This window comes from Rhynchophorus ferrugineus, unplaced genomic scaffold (genome assembly GCF_030347505.1).
Source record: "Rhynchophorus ferrugineus isolate W39M unplaced genomic scaffold, kcgeb_rfMv2 rfM9, whole genome shotgun sequence".
In the NCBI taxonomy this organism is placed as follows: Eukaryota; Metazoa; Arthropoda; class Insecta; order Coleoptera; family Curculionidae; genus Rhynchophorus; species Rhynchophorus ferrugineus.
The window spans coordinates 27,955,434-27,974,584 of NW_027472588.1; the positions used below are offsets into that span (position 1 = coordinate 27,955,434).

The following is a 19,151-nucleotide window of genomic DNA, read 5'->3' on the forward strand; positions in this document are numbered from 1 at the left end:
CACCTGTAGTGTGTCTACTATATACCAGTGATGGTATAATTCCTCGAACCATGACTACAAAAACAATCGTTGCGACAGTATTTTGACGACGACACTGCAATTGTTGCCGTAGGATTATAAAAATAAGTCTGCACACGTAAATTTGACCAATAAACAGAAACAGCAACCACTTATCAGAATAAACTCTTGCTACTTCTGCTAACTGGGTATGACATTAGACACTATAGTTTGCTGGAAAGTTTACTCCAAAAAGAAACGAGAAGAGCTTAATATCATACTAGTTAACACATTATTTGCACATAAGTTTTGACTTATACAGAAAAACCTTGTTATCTAGTGATAATTTAATTTACGCCCTATCGGCCAATACATTTGGTTTAGTTTAACCTCAAGCTGTTTGCGTATTATCTGCTTGTGGAAGTTCATGATTAGTCAATTTTACTGAGGAACATGTTCTTCTACAAAGAGTGAATGTCATATGGATAGATTCTGTCTCATTTGCTTTGATACGCCACGTTTTCAACCACAATTCGACTTTGTTAAGATGCAGTTGGAGGTTTCTTGAGCTTTTTCGATTTAGCATGCAGTTCAGTGTGTTACACCCTGTCGAAGGCCTGAGAAATGTCGCGAAATGCAGCGGAGTAATATTTTTATCGTTTAAGTTTTTGTTAATTTGGTTGACAATATTTGTTCTATTGTTCCGTGTTTATTACGGAAGCCAAATTGATGGTCTGGAATAATATTTCTCTCCTCTGCGATTAGTTTGAGTCTCTTAATGTATAGTTTTTCGAATAGTTTAGAGATCACAGGTTTAGAGATAACAGGCTTATAGGACGATAAGGGGAGATGTTTTTTTGATATTTTCTGAGCTTTAAGAATCATAATGATTTGAGCCTCTTTTCAAGTGCTAATTAAAATTTTAAGTTTTATTAAATTAAACAATTAAGCACTATATATTTGATATTATTTAGTTATTATATAAGTGATGTATTTACTATCATTAAATCAACTATTGAATTCCTTCAATGCTTAGGTCTATAAATATATAGTTACATATTGCATTATTCGATAAATACCTAAATGTTTATCAGCTGTTTAAAATACTTACCAAATTACTGTTAATAATTAATAATTTGTTGTATCTGTCCCATGTGTTCCATCTATGCAAATTGTGTAATTTTTCTACATATTCTCATTACTTCATTTATGTATTCATGTTTATCTTTATTCCTATGTTTCACCTAAAATATACATTGAAAAACAATAAATACTTATTCTATATATGTATAAGTAATTTTTTACCCAAATATTTAAATAATATTTATTCTTTACTTATTGGTTCTTTACAGCATTCTTTACTTATTCATTCTTCTATTCAACATAGCCGTTATATTTTTTCCTGTCAATAATTTTATTATTCTTCTATGGCTTTCATAAAACTACTGCTTTTTACTTTCTCTTATGTCCCATATGTGGACTCATCAACAAATGAGGAATTAAAATTCTACAAACTATTATTTGATATAATCTTTAAAGCATTAGTTTTTAACTGATGAGGCACAACTTAATGTATTTGTTACCTGTAATATTTTGTTACTACCTTATTATGCGATGCATTTACTTGTGAAACCTGACATGATTTTTACAATTACTTCTAACTCCATGAATAATTGTTCTTAGCTGTTTATATTCGTATTCTTACTATGTCTTGGAGAGCAACAGTAAGAACTGCAACAACGGTAAAATGGTCGTTGGAGTCTGGAGAGAAGGAGGGCTTAACGGTGATAGGTGTTAAAGCCCAGTGTATTAACCAGGTGGCGAATGAATGCATTTCCTGAAGATCTGGAGCTGACCTGTTGTTTACGGGTTTTTATATTGTCAATTTCTCTATGAATCTGATCATTACTGACAAGCAATGGACCGTTAATAATTTTCCTAGTTTGGTGTCACAAACTTGAAGTAGACGTTAGATCTGTAGAGGAAAATGGAACGCGTTAACATCTTCTGCAACAAGCATTTGATGGAGATGGAGAGCCTGCTGGTTTTGTATATATAGTAGGTTTACTATCCCTGAACCTTTTTAAATAGCTTTTTCGATTTGGAATTTACAACGGAACTGTTAGTCAAAAAGAAGATCATGGTACGTGACGTGACATCTATCCATGGATTGGTTACTGTGTTGATATTGAGTTGCGATAGGCTTCTTATAGAAAATGATAGTATATCTAGGTTTTCTGAAGGTTGATTTGAAGCATTCAGACCACCACTTGACCATGTGATCGAGCTTCTTTTAAAGTTATTCTTGAATTATGACCTCGAGTTCGGATGCGGTGAAGAAAGCCGTGTCGTCAACATAGAAGACGACGTCAATATTCCCTCTACAAAGTAGATACAAGTGCTGTTAAATAAGGATTGAATAAAGCATGGACCAGGGGGGGAATCTTGAGTAATGCCAGTTGAAGAGTTTAAGACTGGACAGAGTTTTGATCTTCACATGGAATGATCTGCCCGAACGGAAAAACTTGATGAAAACGGTTAAGTCTTCGAGTAGGCCTAGTAGACCTTGTCAAAAGCAGTACATCCTCCTGCTGTTGCGATAGTTGCGGTTTCGAATCCTGCTAGGACAAAGTCGTAAATTTATGTTTGTGATTGTTTAACATTTGTGATTATCCTTAGGCAAGAGTGCAAAATTCGTCAAGAAAAATGATCCCAGTCACTCCAATGACCAGGCTGGGTAAGACCGGATGTCATCTGGTATGATCGCTAAAATTGGTTACGCGCCAGTCGGTAAGTTTAGTGCCGAGGACCGTGGTTGCCCCTATTTTACGGAATTTTATACTTAAACAAATTGCGGGTCTTATCAATTAATTATTACAAAATGTTCGAAACAATATTCAGTAAAATTGCAGTAAAGTGAGGCATGCTAATACTTGCAATATCGTACTGTGGACTCACTATTGATCAAAATATAATTTGGGATCGTTTGCGAGAAGACAGATACGGAAAGAAACCCGATGTTTGGGTGTTACGTGACTTGATCGCAAAAAATTCGATGGGCTGGTTTTCTGTAAGCGAAGCGCTGAAGAGACGAAACGAAATCGAGCCATTTTTAAAAAGATTAATATCACAAGATGAAAAATGGATAAGATACGAGAATATTGTTTGAGAAAGATTGTGGACCGATTGACGTCAAATAAAGTCTAAGTCGAGAGGGAATTATTATCATCAAACAAAAAAAGATCACTCAAACTTTAACTGAGTTTAACCAAGAAACTCTTCTATATATATATATATCAACGTATAAATATCAACGAGTCATTGCTATAATTAATAAGAATGGAAATATCTAAATATTAGTTGGCTTAGAAAAAAATTTACCCTCCTTTTCGTAGAAAAGGGGGCATCTGAAGGCGTGAAATTTGGCTTGGTTAAAGTTACACACGTTTTACTTGATACTTTACATTAGAAACGATATTAAAATGGAGTGAGTGATAAAAATATTATTAAACGAATTTATTTCATTTTAAGCAGTGTTTTGTGTTAGTTTCGGTTACAATACGAGAATATTCTTGGAGGTATTAAAGAGTTATGGCAATTTTGGATAAAAAACGATTAAGAATTGTATGATCACGTAAAGTTATGTTTTACATGTTTTGCAGAGAAAACAAATTAACATGCCCACTGTATCGGAAGATCTATAGAGCTGTACAAGAAAAACCCGACATATGTGAAAATTTGAAATAATATAAAATAATAAAATAAATTAATAATATTTTAATATGTTTTAATACACAGACATTAACAATTAATGTTATGTATCATATACATTTCTGATCTTATGTTAAAAATACTGTGTAAACAAGTTTTCGTAACAGACAATTTTTATTAATTTAAATATAAACAAAATTAATTTTTTTACTCTATTATGAGAGAGATGATTAATTTAATACATTGTGGTCGAATTTCCGCCACAAGGTGATCATTAGTTAATATAAACTATCGTAATTTTCGTTTTCAATTCATTCAAACCACCTGACCAACAACCAGAAACTGGTAAATTTGATAGTTTTGACATTTTCCTATATAAAACACGAGTTTTCTATTTAGTAGTGAATAAAGGCGCTAATTACGAGACATTAATTTTCGTTATTGATTACTTTTGCTTTTTGATTTGAATGGTTTAATCACCATATAATAGGTGTTTTTATGACATATACCAGTTGTTGATTTGGTTATAACATCTTAAAAGTGGTATTTTTGATGTCAGTAAGAAAGAACGGTCTGGAGAACCAAAACAGATGTAGTCCATATTAGACGAAAATCTATCTGAAACCTCTAAAGAACTTTGGGACAATTTAAAATGATTATTTAGAACAATTATTTTCAGATGTGTATATGCGTTGCGAAAGAATCCAAGGGCAACAGGAACAACTGAAATGAAATGAAAAAATATATAACAGAAATTAACTGAAAATTCCATTTAGATCCGTTTCAATATCACGGTTTAATTGCTTGCTAGACAAAAGAAAAAGAGGATTTTCTGGTGTATTCTGACTGGCCATGAAAATCCTAAGCGTAAAATAGGCCAGAGGTACTCCAGGAAAGCCGTCCACATCGACAAAGAAGCTGAATATTCATGACCAGAAAGAGTTTGCTGTATTGTGTTGTTCCTTGTTGTGGGATCATCAAGATGCAGTGTACTGTTGTAGAGAATAAGTTAAATGACTTATTGTTGTAAAAAGCACCAACAATAGCGAATAAAAAACGCCAAGATGCGAAAAGTCATGTTCTGGCATCACAACGTTTTCTCAAGAAAAGCAAGTTCTGCCACACTCAGTGTATTTACCTGACATAGCGGCTCCTGATTACCGCTTGTTCAAATCGCTGCACTATGACTAGGCTGAGTGGCAGGATTTTACAAATGGTGAAGAGGCTCGAAAATGGATAGTTGATTGGATTGCTGCTAATCCAACATTGTTCTTTCGCCACTCCGTGTTGCCTACGTTGTCAGACGGATGCAAGAAAATGTCTGTAAGTTGATGGAAAATATTTTGATTGATATATATTGTACCAATCTATTTTCAATAAATGTATTTTGAAGTGAAAAGAGATCACCCAAGCACCCGAAAGAATTGATGTTAATTAAATGAAAAATATATTTTAAACTCGCTTTGCTCTACGAGATAATTTAACAGAATCAATTTTAATATAATATTTTAATTCGACGATAAAATTCAATTAAAATAACTCTGAATAATATAACCTAATATAAAATATAATGTAATTGATATCAAATTTCAAATATTCCAGTACTAAAATTCTTTTTAAATGTGTCAACTAAGCAGAATAATTATTTAATAGTATTCTATTACATTACATTCCATAATACGTTATATTGCTCCCCGGTTTACAGTTTTATTTGATTTAAAAATTAGATTAAATTAACTTTCCCGGTTATTTGTTTTTTACAATATAAAGTTGTAGCCTACAGTACTCGTTACGCCGCGTAAATAGGCCAAAATGCGAATGTATTAATGAATGTATCATTAATTACTTAATTTAACAAACACTACTGATTGTTATTCTTGAAGTTTACACGAGGACATTGAAAAACACTATTTTACTTTCTACATATTTACTTGATATTAATTTTCACATGGTTGATGGTTGATGATGATTTCACATGATATTTATTGGTTGTCTAGAGGGAAAATCTAGAGGCACCTGAGGTATTTAGTTGGAAAACTGGAATCCATTTAGAGATAAAGAGATTCTGCTCTTTTATACCCTTTGACACTACAATCAATGGCTCTTCTCTGGTGAATATGGGTTGCCATATATTATCATGACTTAACCACTAAAACGCCTTCTATGTACCATTTATTCCTCAACGCTATAAATAAAATTAGATGTCATTTTAATATTTTATTTTTCATTCTTATGAAAACATTAAAAAGAAAAGAAATTAATTGTATTTGAAAAATTAATAAATGTTTTGGTTAATTAGAAGGATCAGTTATCTATCCATAATAAATTGTATAATAATTGTGTCCACGGATATTCTGCGAAAAGTAACAAAATAAATAGGTAAGTTATAGGAATTATTACATACATCGGATACTTCACTCTCATGTTAATACTAAAGTATTGAAACTTTTGTATAGCAATCGAGCAGAAAATAAATTCAAAATAATTCAAGCATTTGTTCTTCTAGTGCAATAAATTCATTTAATAGAAGGAAACAACAGTGAATTAAATACACAAATATTATTACTAGAGAGACTGAATAAGGACCGTTGGGTTCTACTAGATATATGCTTAGTCTTTAAGTTATTGTAAAGACAAATCTACAAAAAAAAATACAAACGATATTATAATTTTTTGGGCTTCTAATAATGTGTTAATAAAACAATATATATTATCTTTCATTCTTATGAATATTTTTACACAATAACCTGTTCATTACATCGTTCGTTACTTTAGGTTCTTGCATGATAATCAAAATTGCAATTAGATTAATATTTTCATGAATTGTGTACGATTCATATATATCATGTCAAGGTGAAGTGAGCAGATAAATAATTTGTTAATAAATGTTATCCAAAAAAGAAAATTCATACAGGTACTATGTTAATCTGCTCTATGTCTATATGTCTATATCTCTATGTCTATGACGTTTTAAAATATTCGCACAAGCTTTGAATGGCATTGAAGTGAAAAGTATTAGATATCATCTGGGTATGATCTGGATATCATAATCATCCGAAAGATAACTCGATATGCTTTTGGAACATCATTAATTGTCCGAGAAAGACTTAATAAAAGCAATATTTTAAGTGACATTTTGTATTTCAAAAATATGTTGGGACAATATGTGCCTCATTCACTAATAATTTGAAAACAAGTTCGAATTCAACATTCTTCTACAGTGTTTCTGAAACGATAAAAGAAGCTTGGTGAATTATTCATAGTGTTTTAAACCTGCCTCTTCAGCTCCAAAGGACATTTGTGCCGAAATATCTAAAAGAAGTTATTAACATAAATTCTCTAGGTAAACTAACATTAAAAAGGAAGAAAACCCAGAGAACTTTACACACCCTTTAGCAAAATCAAAGTAGTTAAGCATCATCGAGTTGTTAAAAGTGCTTAGCGGTAGTATATTTCTTAATAGTCCAGTCTTATAAGCCCAAAAAGCATGGTTTATCTCGAAGTGAGACATAATAAGCTCCAAGTCCTTGTAAACCTATATTTTATCATTCTAAAGATTGTCTCAAAAGTCCATAATTCTTTATAAATCTATAATTATAAATAATATTAATTTATATTAATTATATTAAAATAGAAATGTTAATATTACTCTAAAGCAGGACAGAGATGATGCAGATGATTTTATCATAGGAAATGCTATCGAAGAATCACAACTTCAAAGGATTGCCGTTTTAATAGTACTCAATCATATGAACAAAAAATTTTATTTAGAAAAGTTTAAGAGTACTCCAAAAGTTATGAAAAGATATCAGCGTTCTAAAAAAATAACATTTTCTGCTTCTGCATTGATTAAAAAGGGAAACTATCATTCAAAAAGATAACTTATATTAGAACCCGATAGAAACTTACTAATTTAGATCAACAATTCAAATTCAAGTATTTTAACAAGAAAACAGCCCTGTGCAAACATTGTATGAAAATGAGATACACATATTGTTGGCAATATATGAAGGCTCCGGAATCTAAGCATAATATCGATCATCTTTGTTACGTACAATTAGCTAAATAAACCTGTGCCGTTATCCAGTCTGCCACCAAGAAGTGCAGCGACTCAACAATACATCCGCCTACTCAGCTATGAAATTGTTTGGAACGCCAAGAACCTGTTTATGTATACGAATTGAATTCCTGGAACCGATTATGACTATGATACTACCAGTTCCAGATGAATTACTAAACACAATATTTTAAAACTCCAAGAATCATTGTGGATTATGTTGTGGGTGCAGAAAATGGGGATTGCAATGTTCGTTTGCTTGTGGCTAGTATAATGGACAAGCTTGCCGATGAGACATAAGATAAGACTATGAGAAGAAGCAGAAGAAGAAAATTGAGATATATGTTCTTATTATCAAAGTTTTTGTAAAATCTCCCTACATTTCTACTAAAATAAATGTATAAAACAGTATTTCTGAATGAAAATGAAATAAAAAATTATTTACTCAACTATTTTTATACTTCAGAAGTAATTAGTATATATTAGACTATGTTAAAATATAATTAAAATATTTCACGCAACAATTTTATTTTTTAATAGAGTTAAAAGTAATATTTTGAGTGACATTCTGGATTTGGAAAATATGTTTGGACAATATCTGTCCCATTCACCAACAATATAAAAATATTTTCGAATTCAACACTCGTTTGCAATATTTTGTATTTTAAAATGGATAAATGTTAAAAAAAGGGTTTAATGCATCATTTCATAGTTTTTCAAATCTGCCTCTTCCAAAGTTCCAATCCAAAGCGCATTTGTGTTCAAATATCTACCTAATAATTTTATAATTCTAATTAGAGGAATAGGTAAAAGTTATTAAATAAATATATATTTGATTAATGGGAAACATTATTCAAAATACTGTAATAATTAATAAAAAAATTAATATTATTTATTATTATATCAGAAAGAGGATATAGATAATTTTATTTCATATAATATCCATAATAAATGCATATAGAACTAAACCCATAGAAAGTAAGGCATTCGCAAAAAAACTATTTTTGTCATATTTTTTTATATATATATTTTAACGTCTCCTTTTACCAACTATGGGTTTATCTGGACTGGGCCTAAAGTTTAACGTGGGCTCCGATCCCATGGTCCTCAGCATTAAGACTACCGACTGGCGAGTGACCAACTTAGAAATCATCCCAGCCTGGTTACTGGCGTGACTGGGATCATTTTCCTTGTCGGATTTTACATTCTTGCCTAGAATATTCACAAATTTTAAACAATCACAAACATAAACTTACGACCATGCCTCAGCAGCATTAGAACCCGCAGTCTTTATCACTGCGCCACCAAGCCGGCTTTGTCACATTTGACCTTTGACTTCTTAAGACGCGGACACAAGATTTTATGAATAGAGATTTATACGGACGTACATCTTTGTATCTTAATTATTGAATATTTGGGGTTAGATTACAGTTAAGTTTATTCTATTAGGTACATTTTATTAAATTACATTTTATTAAATTACATTTTATTCCTTACAGTTATTTTAAATAATGTATTAATAATTTTTCTTATACAGTTTATAATATCTGGTCTTTCGTCCCTGTTTTAAACTAACAAATAATTCGTGAAATCCGTATTACTGGATCCGTTAAGAATGCACAAATAAACAGCCACTGGATAGATTATTAACGCGAATCGATTGGATGTGATAAAACATGTTGTTCACAATAGCATTAGTAACGAGTTAGGTTAATTTTAAATATTTGTGTTTCTCTATAACAAAGTAAATTTGACCATTAATAATATTTGATCAGGTTAAATAAACTGAGTTGTAAACGTTAAACAGTAATTTGTTTCGATGAATTCAAATTATTAATCACTGGAGTTGGTTTAATGATAAAACTTGATAGAAAATTGAGTAATTTTCTGGTTCAAATAATCCTAGTAGTGCGCACAAAGTTAATTTAAAACCAATTGGATACGCATCTCAAATATAATCTACTGACAAAGGGAATTATGAAACTCGCTAATTCAACTAAAAGTGCTTGACAGTTATTTTGTAGTTACTAGCGCTAGGAACTATCGACTGCAAACGATGATCGACCGTTTAGTATCAACTATTTTTTAATATCGACTGTTTCAGTCGACTACTTTCATTCGACTTGTTTTTAACGTTCTGATTTTGATGGCCTAGCCACAAACTTGCGCAACAATATATATATTTATTTATATTTATCCTTAGAAGATTAATAATTAATATATATGGTTTTATGTTTTGATTGTAGTATGATTGTTAATAACAATATATTGTACATTAACGTAACAGCATTTTGGTACTCTATTTTTCAAGAATATTTATTAACTTAAAAGAATAAAAAGAATAACATTTTGATTGATAAGTAGTAAAATAATTTTAATGATTCTCTTAGTCTCTGAATGTTTATTTAAGCCTTTTGAATATTGAAACTCCTTTTCTTAAAGTTTCAACGAATAATCTTAATATATTCTTGATTTACGATAAATACAATTATTATTGTATTTAAAAAGAATGTGATGATTAAATAGTTCTTAAAGATTGTTTGAGAGATTACTGTACATATATTTAGTGATCATTACTCCATTGCTCTCTAAAATCAAGTCAAATATATATACTATATAATTAATTTTACATAATTCAAAATTAAACTGTTGTTTTGAATACAATAGAATTCAGCAATTACCTCTTTTCTTTTATTTCCCAAAGAAAGTTCGAAAAGTAATATATAAACCTGTTAAAAACTTTTATTATGTTTTATCATTGTTAATTTTCAAATATTACAATACGATGAAACATATTTGGGATCATTCCATTCCTATTTTTCACAAATCCACTTGCCAATCGACTAGTTCGTCTGTTTTGTTACTATCGACGGTTTTCAGTCGATAGTTCCCACCCTAGTTTAGTTAGTATGATGCTGAAACTTTAAGAGCAGATGAAGTAAAATTGATTTGGTTTGATTGTTTGGTGGCGAAAAATAGTTTTATCAATTTGTATAATAAATTTGTTCATGTGCATTTCTATTCTTCTCTCACTCCAGAATTTTTCTTATTTGTGGACAAAATGCTGAACAAGCCTCTTTTGAATCTAGCACCAAAACCGCATCAGAGGGCTAAGATATGAGCTACAGGATGGATACATAAAAGCCTCCTGCCAATCTCTCTCAATCGCATAAAAAATAGGTGTGATTTGTGTCTTTTCGCTTACGCTTTTCCTGTTAATCAGCTCTAGCCGTTTTTTAATCACCTGCTGCAATTATATTAGATGAATGTTCGCTATCCGTTATTTAAGTTCTTGGTAAACAAGAAAACACACAAGTGCTACGAAATCTAGTTATATTCTGCCAGAAGCAGCATAAGTACAATATAAATTTTTCAAATTTTAAGTATTAAAAAATGCCAGATGCAGCCAGAAACTTGCTATAGAAATAACTGGCATTTAGAAAATCAAGGCATTCGCAATAGGAAATAAGGAAAGACTATACTCTTATATCAAGACTAACCTACTAATACTAAAGTATTGAAATTATTGGATAATACTGTAGTATGAAGGGGGCCTAAACCATTTGATCTTTTATATAAACAGCAAAGTATTAAAACCCGAAGAAAGTATTATTTATGTAGATACTAAATAAATATAATAGCAATGTATCTTTATAGAAAGCTATCTATTTTTATTTAACTAAAAGCAAGCTGCAAGTTAATCAACAACAGCTAGTGAAAATTAATTTTTTAATATATAAATAACAAATCTCAAATATGTATGAAGAACTTTCAAAAAGTTATTGCTATATTTTACTGTTTAAATAAGTTTAATTAAAAAACAATATTTCGTGAAATTATACCAGTAAATATTATTGTAGTAAAACATTAAAGAGTATAAGATGTTACATTAATTTTTATAGCAACTGACGAGACAGCAGATTAGAAGAATTAAACGAGTTAACTGTTAACGCATTGAGTCAAGAGCTTTCCAACAATAACCTGATTAAAATTAATTTAAGCTGAAAGAAATTATTTATTGTATAAATTGGTGAGCTATTTTTATTTCATATAAAGTATTATTAGCCATAAATAGGTGTACCACTGGGAATATGTTGTTATTTGCACACATATTATGTATAGAATCAAGAATATATACAACAGGTTTCCTAAATATAGCTGTTTATAAATAATACATTTCCGCTTAGAATTGTTTTATTTCGAGATTACAAAAATAGGAATAAAGTAAACACATTAAAATATTACATCGTGAGACACTAGAAAACTGAAACCTCCACATCCAACTCTCCAAAGTTCAGATGTTAAAGCCTCATCTACCTGATCAAGTTGTGGGATGGATTTGACAAACAGTTTATTTAATATTCCATATTCACCCATTTTATTGACCTGACTGAACTAGTATAGCCTCTACTTTCAAATTGGACTAATAATTTTTGAGAAATATCTAATTAGACCGCATTATTTTAAATTACTATTTTGCAAACCTAGTGGTCAAACAATTAAAGATTAAGACTACAAATCTCATTTGTATGTATTTATTATATTATTACATTTGAAACAAGTTTTTTAACTATACTACATTTTTTCCAGAATCTGACTGATTCTGACCAGATTTTTAATTGATTTTAACTAAAATAATCTGCTTGTTGTTTATATATTAATTTAAACTTTTCATCAACTTTAAGGCACCGCGAGTAAAAAATCGATTGCAATAAAATCTAGGAAAGCAAATCAATTGAATATTGTTTTTTTCAATTTTAATTTAGTTTTCAGAATTTTAAAAACAAGCACGCATTTTTTGTTCATATACAAATGGAAACTAATATAGGAGATAATTAAAATAGTCCACGATCATAAATGAAATTGCAATAATATTTTTTCTGTTATAATTAAAACATTCCTGCTTGATTGATGCAAAAGATTCGAATAATGTGCTAATGTAATGTATGTGTTTTCATTTAAATTATCGACCCGAATGCTACTAGGCTGTTCTGTTCTCAGAAATGACAACAGAAATAAAAAATACGAATTTATAAAAACATAATTAATTTTTAGGCATAATTTCTTTTAATTTGAGTACTTTTTCCGAGTTTCCTCTAGTTAATGTATTCCTTCACTGTAGTGGTTTTAGCTAGGCCTGCAAATTTTCCATAAAAAATGTTTGCAAATCAAATCAACTAGTTCAAATTAACGGGATTTTGAGTTTTAATTACTGATTTTAATGATGGGCTTTATAAGGAGACATCTTATGTTCGCGGATAATTATTCATTTTATTTTCTTTTACGATTTTTTGTGTATCAATGAATTTTTAGTTTCAGTGCATCAATGAATTTTCGAGGTTATCCAGGTTTCGTTTTGACGCAAATTTATTGTGGTTAGCTAAACCTTATGTATAGCAATGAAACGTTGCATAGAAAAGCATGAGGAAAGGAACTTTTACTTCTCTAAAATGGTGCGAGAAGAGAAAATATTACATTCAAGAATAAAATCGCTGGCTTCGTTGGAGCGATGGTAAAGGCGACAGGAAGGTCCCCCTACTGTTGCGATAGTCGCGGGTTTCAAATCTGGGACTTGAATGTACTTTATGTTTGTGATTATAATTGTAAATATTTTTATACGCAACAGTGGATAATTCGACAACGAATAACCATCCCAGTCATGCCAGTAGCCAGGCTGGTTAAGACCAGATGACTTCTGAGATGGTCTCTAAGTTGGTTTTGTTGACTTGTTGATAAAAAGTAGACTTTAAAATGTATATAGAAAAAAGAATACATCATTGAACGTTCATTTAACTTATGTTTCTTTATAGTGGAAGACTTGACTGTTGCAGTTTGACATATGTAAGCATGAAAAATCTTAAATGATTGATCATATTAAGTATAACAATAGTTTGAAAAGGTGAATAAACTCTTGAGTTGGAAGAATCAATCATTTGGATGCAATATGCAACGGGCAAAAGTCTCAAACAAGACATGAATCAGAACGAGAGATTAACACTATTAGTTATAGCTATATTTTACGAGCAATAGCCTCGGCAACAAAGCATTAGTTGAGAAATAGAAACTGTCCCCTAGTGCTGGTTATTGATTGATGTTGACAAAATTGTTCTGACTAGTAGCTTATTTTGTTCTAATCTAACTTATCTCAAAATAAAGTCTTAAAGATTACATTACATTTGCGTCATATACTACAACAGCGCAATTTTCTGTTTAAATAGGTACCACCACCTAATTTACTCAAAATGTTTTACTTTCTGTAATAGCTCTATTAGATTAAGCTTTCTCTATTATATCCATCCAGCTGTTATATTAATATAATTAATTTGAGCCTATTGCTACCAAATATGTACTATAAAAGCTACAGAAGATGAAGAATATAATATAAACATTGGCATAGACCATTATATACTAATAAGGTGTTAAGTCAACATTTGCTTTTAAAGGCAGCTATAGTTCTACGCAGAATAGATTCGTAGGGTGTATGTAGAGTTTCCTATAGAATGTTGTCCCATTATGATATGAAAACATCCGCCAATTGCTTGAATGATATTGGTGATTGAAATCTACGCTTCGCTATCTGTTTTAAAACATGTTGAGGTTCGGCAATTATGCTAGCTAAGAACTATTTTCAGCTAGGAAATAATTTTATCAATCGAGATATTCATTGACACTAATATGAATGACTATCTCCTCTTGCCTAATAGGTCAATTGAAAAGTCCCCGGCCTACCATAGTAAAACATATTTTTTTGGCAAAACTAGTTTTTTTTTAATCAACATAATTCCCTCTAAGCGTGATACACTGATTATAGCGGCCCTCCAACTTCTTGATACCATTTTTGTAGTACGATTTGTCCTTTGCTTTAAAATATGACTTAGTTTCGGAGATCACCTTTTCATTCGACGAACATTTATTCCCAGCGAGCATTCTTTTGAGATCTGAGAACAGGAAATAGTCGCTGGGGGCCAAACCTGGAGAATAATGTGGATGAGAAACTCGTCTCGTCGTTGTTTTTGGTCAAAGGTGAGCTCGCGTGGCACCCACTTTACACAGAGCTTTCTCATACCCAAATATTTGTGAATGATATGATGTAACACGTTCAGTTGCTATGTTTAGAGTGTCAATTCAGAGTCAGTTTAGAGTCACAGTTTCAATTTACGGTAATTCGAAATAATTTTGTGGATTTTTTAAATGTTTTTGTCGGTAACAACGTATTTTGGGCGTCCACTGCGTTTACCGTCTTCGGTGCTCATTTCATCCCAAGGATTGGTAGGCTTAGCATCCCATTTCTTGATAGTTGATTTTCCTGGGGCAGTGTCCGAAAACTCGGCATCAAGCCAAGTTTTTCGCGAAATTCTTTTTTATCCATTTTATTCACAATAACAAAAAGTGCTTCACTCAAAATGGTATAATTCATAAACTAATGAAATTTATACACGCATCTTTTGAGAGTTAGGGCTAACTAAAGAAACCTATGGATTTAATCCTAGTAGCGCCATCTATGTGTCAGGTCGACGACTTTTAAATTGACTGTTATGATGTTTCACCATGTTTTTATGCCTTCATTACGGTGGATAGTGTCGTTTGTAAAACATCAAACAACATCTGAGAGATCAAACATTTCATCGATCGCTTGTTTTAACAGTCGTAGAACAAGGCGTATAAAACACTGAAATATAACTTAATATAACATGCACATATGGCAATATAGGTGCAACAAGATGTACCAACATATATTACATGTTATTCATATTATCTTAACTTTCCCCAGTATATCCTAAAGGTTTCACGTTATAAAGGTTCTAATTTTGTTATAAATTGGGATATTTATTTTGCTATTATATGAACAATGACGATGATTATTTAAATTAATTAACGTTTAACAGAAATTTGTCAGGATGTTGCAAAATTATCTTTATTCGCTTAGTTGATTAATAGGTTTTTTATGTAATTAAAAAAATCTAATAACATAACTAATAAAAAATTATAATGACATTTTTACTTTACGTACATTATTTTCTCACAGTAACTTCCATCAGAAGGATTACGGCCCGAGCCGTTGACATCATTTAAATAAAGTTTTCATTGCTTCTTCTCCACCCTCGTTTTCCGTTTCCGCTTTGATACGACCACTACGAATTCCAGAAGTTGATATATTGAAGAGGGTAAGCGGTAATTTTAGGGATTTATGTCCTGTCCCTATTTCAAAGAATTAAGCCTTCGGTATTTATAGATGAGAGGCATTAATTGCTTCTAAAATTGTTTACTCGCCAATACTCGGAACGAACATTCTAAAAATAAACCTAAATTATAACGACTATTGTATATATTGTTGTGAATTATTTATAAGCTTTTTTTTTAAACGAACTTATGGACTTAAACGCAACTCTTTTTTTTTGAGTGTCAATTTATTTTAGCTTTAAAATAGACACCAACTTTTCAAGCACTTTTTCATTTGAGTCTGACAAAATATTTTCCTAGAGCATTCTCTTAAGATCGACCAACAGCCTGTAGCCACTGGAGACCAAATTTGGTATACACGATGGGTTCCTCCAATTTGATCATCGCTTATATTGACTTGTGACATGGTTGGTGGAAGCAGCACATTTTTCTCTTGAATTAGTGGACATTTATTTTCTTTATTGTTCTACTCAGTATATTTAATAACTCTATGTAATATTCACTATAAATAGATTTCGCTTTTTTTGGTTATAAATTTGAAGGTGTATAAATAAACTCTGAAGTCTTTGAAGTTAGTTTTTTTCCAATTTTTATCGATATATAAAGTTTGTTTGAAGAATTTTTAAAAGTTAATATCTAATTTGATTGTCAAATGGACAAGAATATTTATCGTGAAATGACGGAACACTTTACTAAGAAATTAGTAATAAAAATAAAGAATGTCCTGAAAATACGGCAAGATGTACTTTTGAGCATTTGTTTTCATTCACATTGTCGCATATTCCGTAATATGCGAACTATTTTATAATATACTAAGCTCTTAAAACAAGAAATGACAATTTGTTTCACTTAATTCTTACCATATACCTCTACACGACACTCTTTATGATATCCTGATCCATTGTAGACCAATTGTTGATTTTGGTTCAAAGGCCTCATTGCTTGTTATGCAAAAAAGTGATGTGATGTTTCGCACCTGGCGATAACAAGTGGATTTACAACGACAACTACAAGTGCAAGAAACTATGGGTTACTCCAAGACATATATATAGACATATATATCCATATCTACCTCCATTCACATCGACTAAAGCAGAATACTCATGACCGTTATTGAGTCTTGCTATGTATATTGTGGAATCATCAAGTTTTAGTATCGATTCAGCATAGCAGGCATCGCTGGCTAACCAACATCAGATGGGAAAAATGTGTAGTAAATATCGGAAAATGCTTAGATAAAATATAATGTAACAGTTTTTCTCAGTAAATGCCGTTTTTACATGAAATTGAAGAAAAGATCAGAATAAAGTCAAGCACATAAACAAAAAGAAACCGTCTACGAAGAAAATGGTTTATTAATTATTAAAATGTCCCATTTGGGAGTTTATTTCGTAGAGCAAATGTACAGCCTCGTATTCCCGCCATACCAAAGAGTAAAGGATTCTTTGCGCTGACATCGCAACTCATACAGTGAAAATTTTCTTTATTGACGTATACATTAAGATGAAAATATGTCTATAATATATCTGATAAAGATATATATATATATATATATATATATATATGTACATATATATAATCCTCACTACCATGTTATCGATATTAGCAGTGGGGATATAGGTCAATTTTACAGGGCGGTATTATCTCATAATGAACAATACCCTTCCAATTCTATTGGATATTTCGTCATGTCATTTGTTCAGCGTTTAACTCACAGTTTACCAATAATTAGAATGTATATAACATCCATATACCGACCCTAACTACAATAATGACGTACGTAATAATATAGGTCTTGTGCTATTGATACATTGTCGTGCTATACGACCTATATGGCAGTTAAGTTAGTTTTGTCCGAACAAAGGTTAAACAAGATACACAATTGCTATTGATACTAGACCTCAGTAGATTAGCAGATAATATACAGTTTTTTTCTCGACATAGTGTCTTTAATATTGAAATTAAATGAAATAGTATGTGAGGCATTAACGAAATTCGTTTTTTATTTAAAAGCTCATGTATATCACGGTTCCTCAGAATGAGGTTGATTCCATGAGTTCGAGATTTAAATGAAACTTGCATAGTGCAGTTGCACTCAGAATGCTATCAAGGAATGCGATAACAAGTGCTTCTGGGATTGGAAAGAAGATAGAGGGCCATATAAGTGGCGCGATGTAACACTTTCCTCCTAAAGAAACATCCAAAGAAGTGACCATGGTCTGTAGTCAGTAAAATTATTTATGATTATCACCTTTAACTTCGTCTCCTGGTTTGCTTTTGATGGTCTTCTGAATAACACGGTTTTTGCTCATATTTTCATCGTTTCTCTATTTCGGTGCTTCCAAATTGCAATAGCATATAGCAGAGAAACTCAGCTACTACAATACCATTTGGGTTGTGGTATCCCTAAACTACAAGTTCTTGTCTAAATGCCAGTGTAGCGACCTTGGTGCATGTCGAATTTTACATCGTGGAATAAGGGTCTACAAAATACCGAGAAATATAATCCCAGATTTTGAACACGCAGCGCCAACAAGAACCCGACAACGAATAGCTGGCGGCAACCCCGAGACGTTTGTCTGGGATGTTATTGAAGGGTATTTCGGTCATTCAGTGCTCAACCCTCGTTTGGTTTAGACGTGCCACCATCGACTGCCCAAGCCTCGTCAACAGGTAACTCCGCTGCCATCCTTTTTATCATTTGTATTTTTCACATTTTTTTATATTGTCAATAAATAATGGTCACATCATGTAAACACCACTGTTTCATTTCGTTTTACCTCCATTCACCGAGCCACATCATATACCCTAAACCAGTAAACCACATTAGTTTATAGCAATTTCAGTTCTTTGGTGCTTATACCAGAAATCCATGGTTTAAGAGTTTTCGAGCATCTTCAATCCAATTTTTGTAACCATACAGCTTCAGCTGTGATATCTTTGAAGTCTATTTAACTCACCAAAGAATTCTTCGAGTAACAGCGGAACTATTGCAGAGGTCTGGAACAAAAAAATTCTTTGAGTATTTTCAACCGATTCTTATGAATTTTATATGTCAGGTTCTGGTGACGTGTGTCCAAGAACCCTACGACGTTGGCTGAGATTCCAAGTTCTGACGAAGATGGTGTTGAACCTGAACGCGGTGACGTGTTAAGTTGTGAACTGAAAGATGATAGAAGCTCATTGTTTTTCTAGGGTGTGCTAA

At 31.5% G+C, this 19,151-nt stretch overlaps 1 protein-coding gene across 4 annotated transcripts in view; it reads left to right on the forward strand.

Moving 5' to 3' along the window:
* The window catches only part of smog (G-protein coupled receptor 158 smog), a 151,332-nt gene that overhangs the window by 12,560 nt on the left and 119,621 nt on the right, over positions 1-19,151 (forward strand). The window lies entirely within an intron of this gene.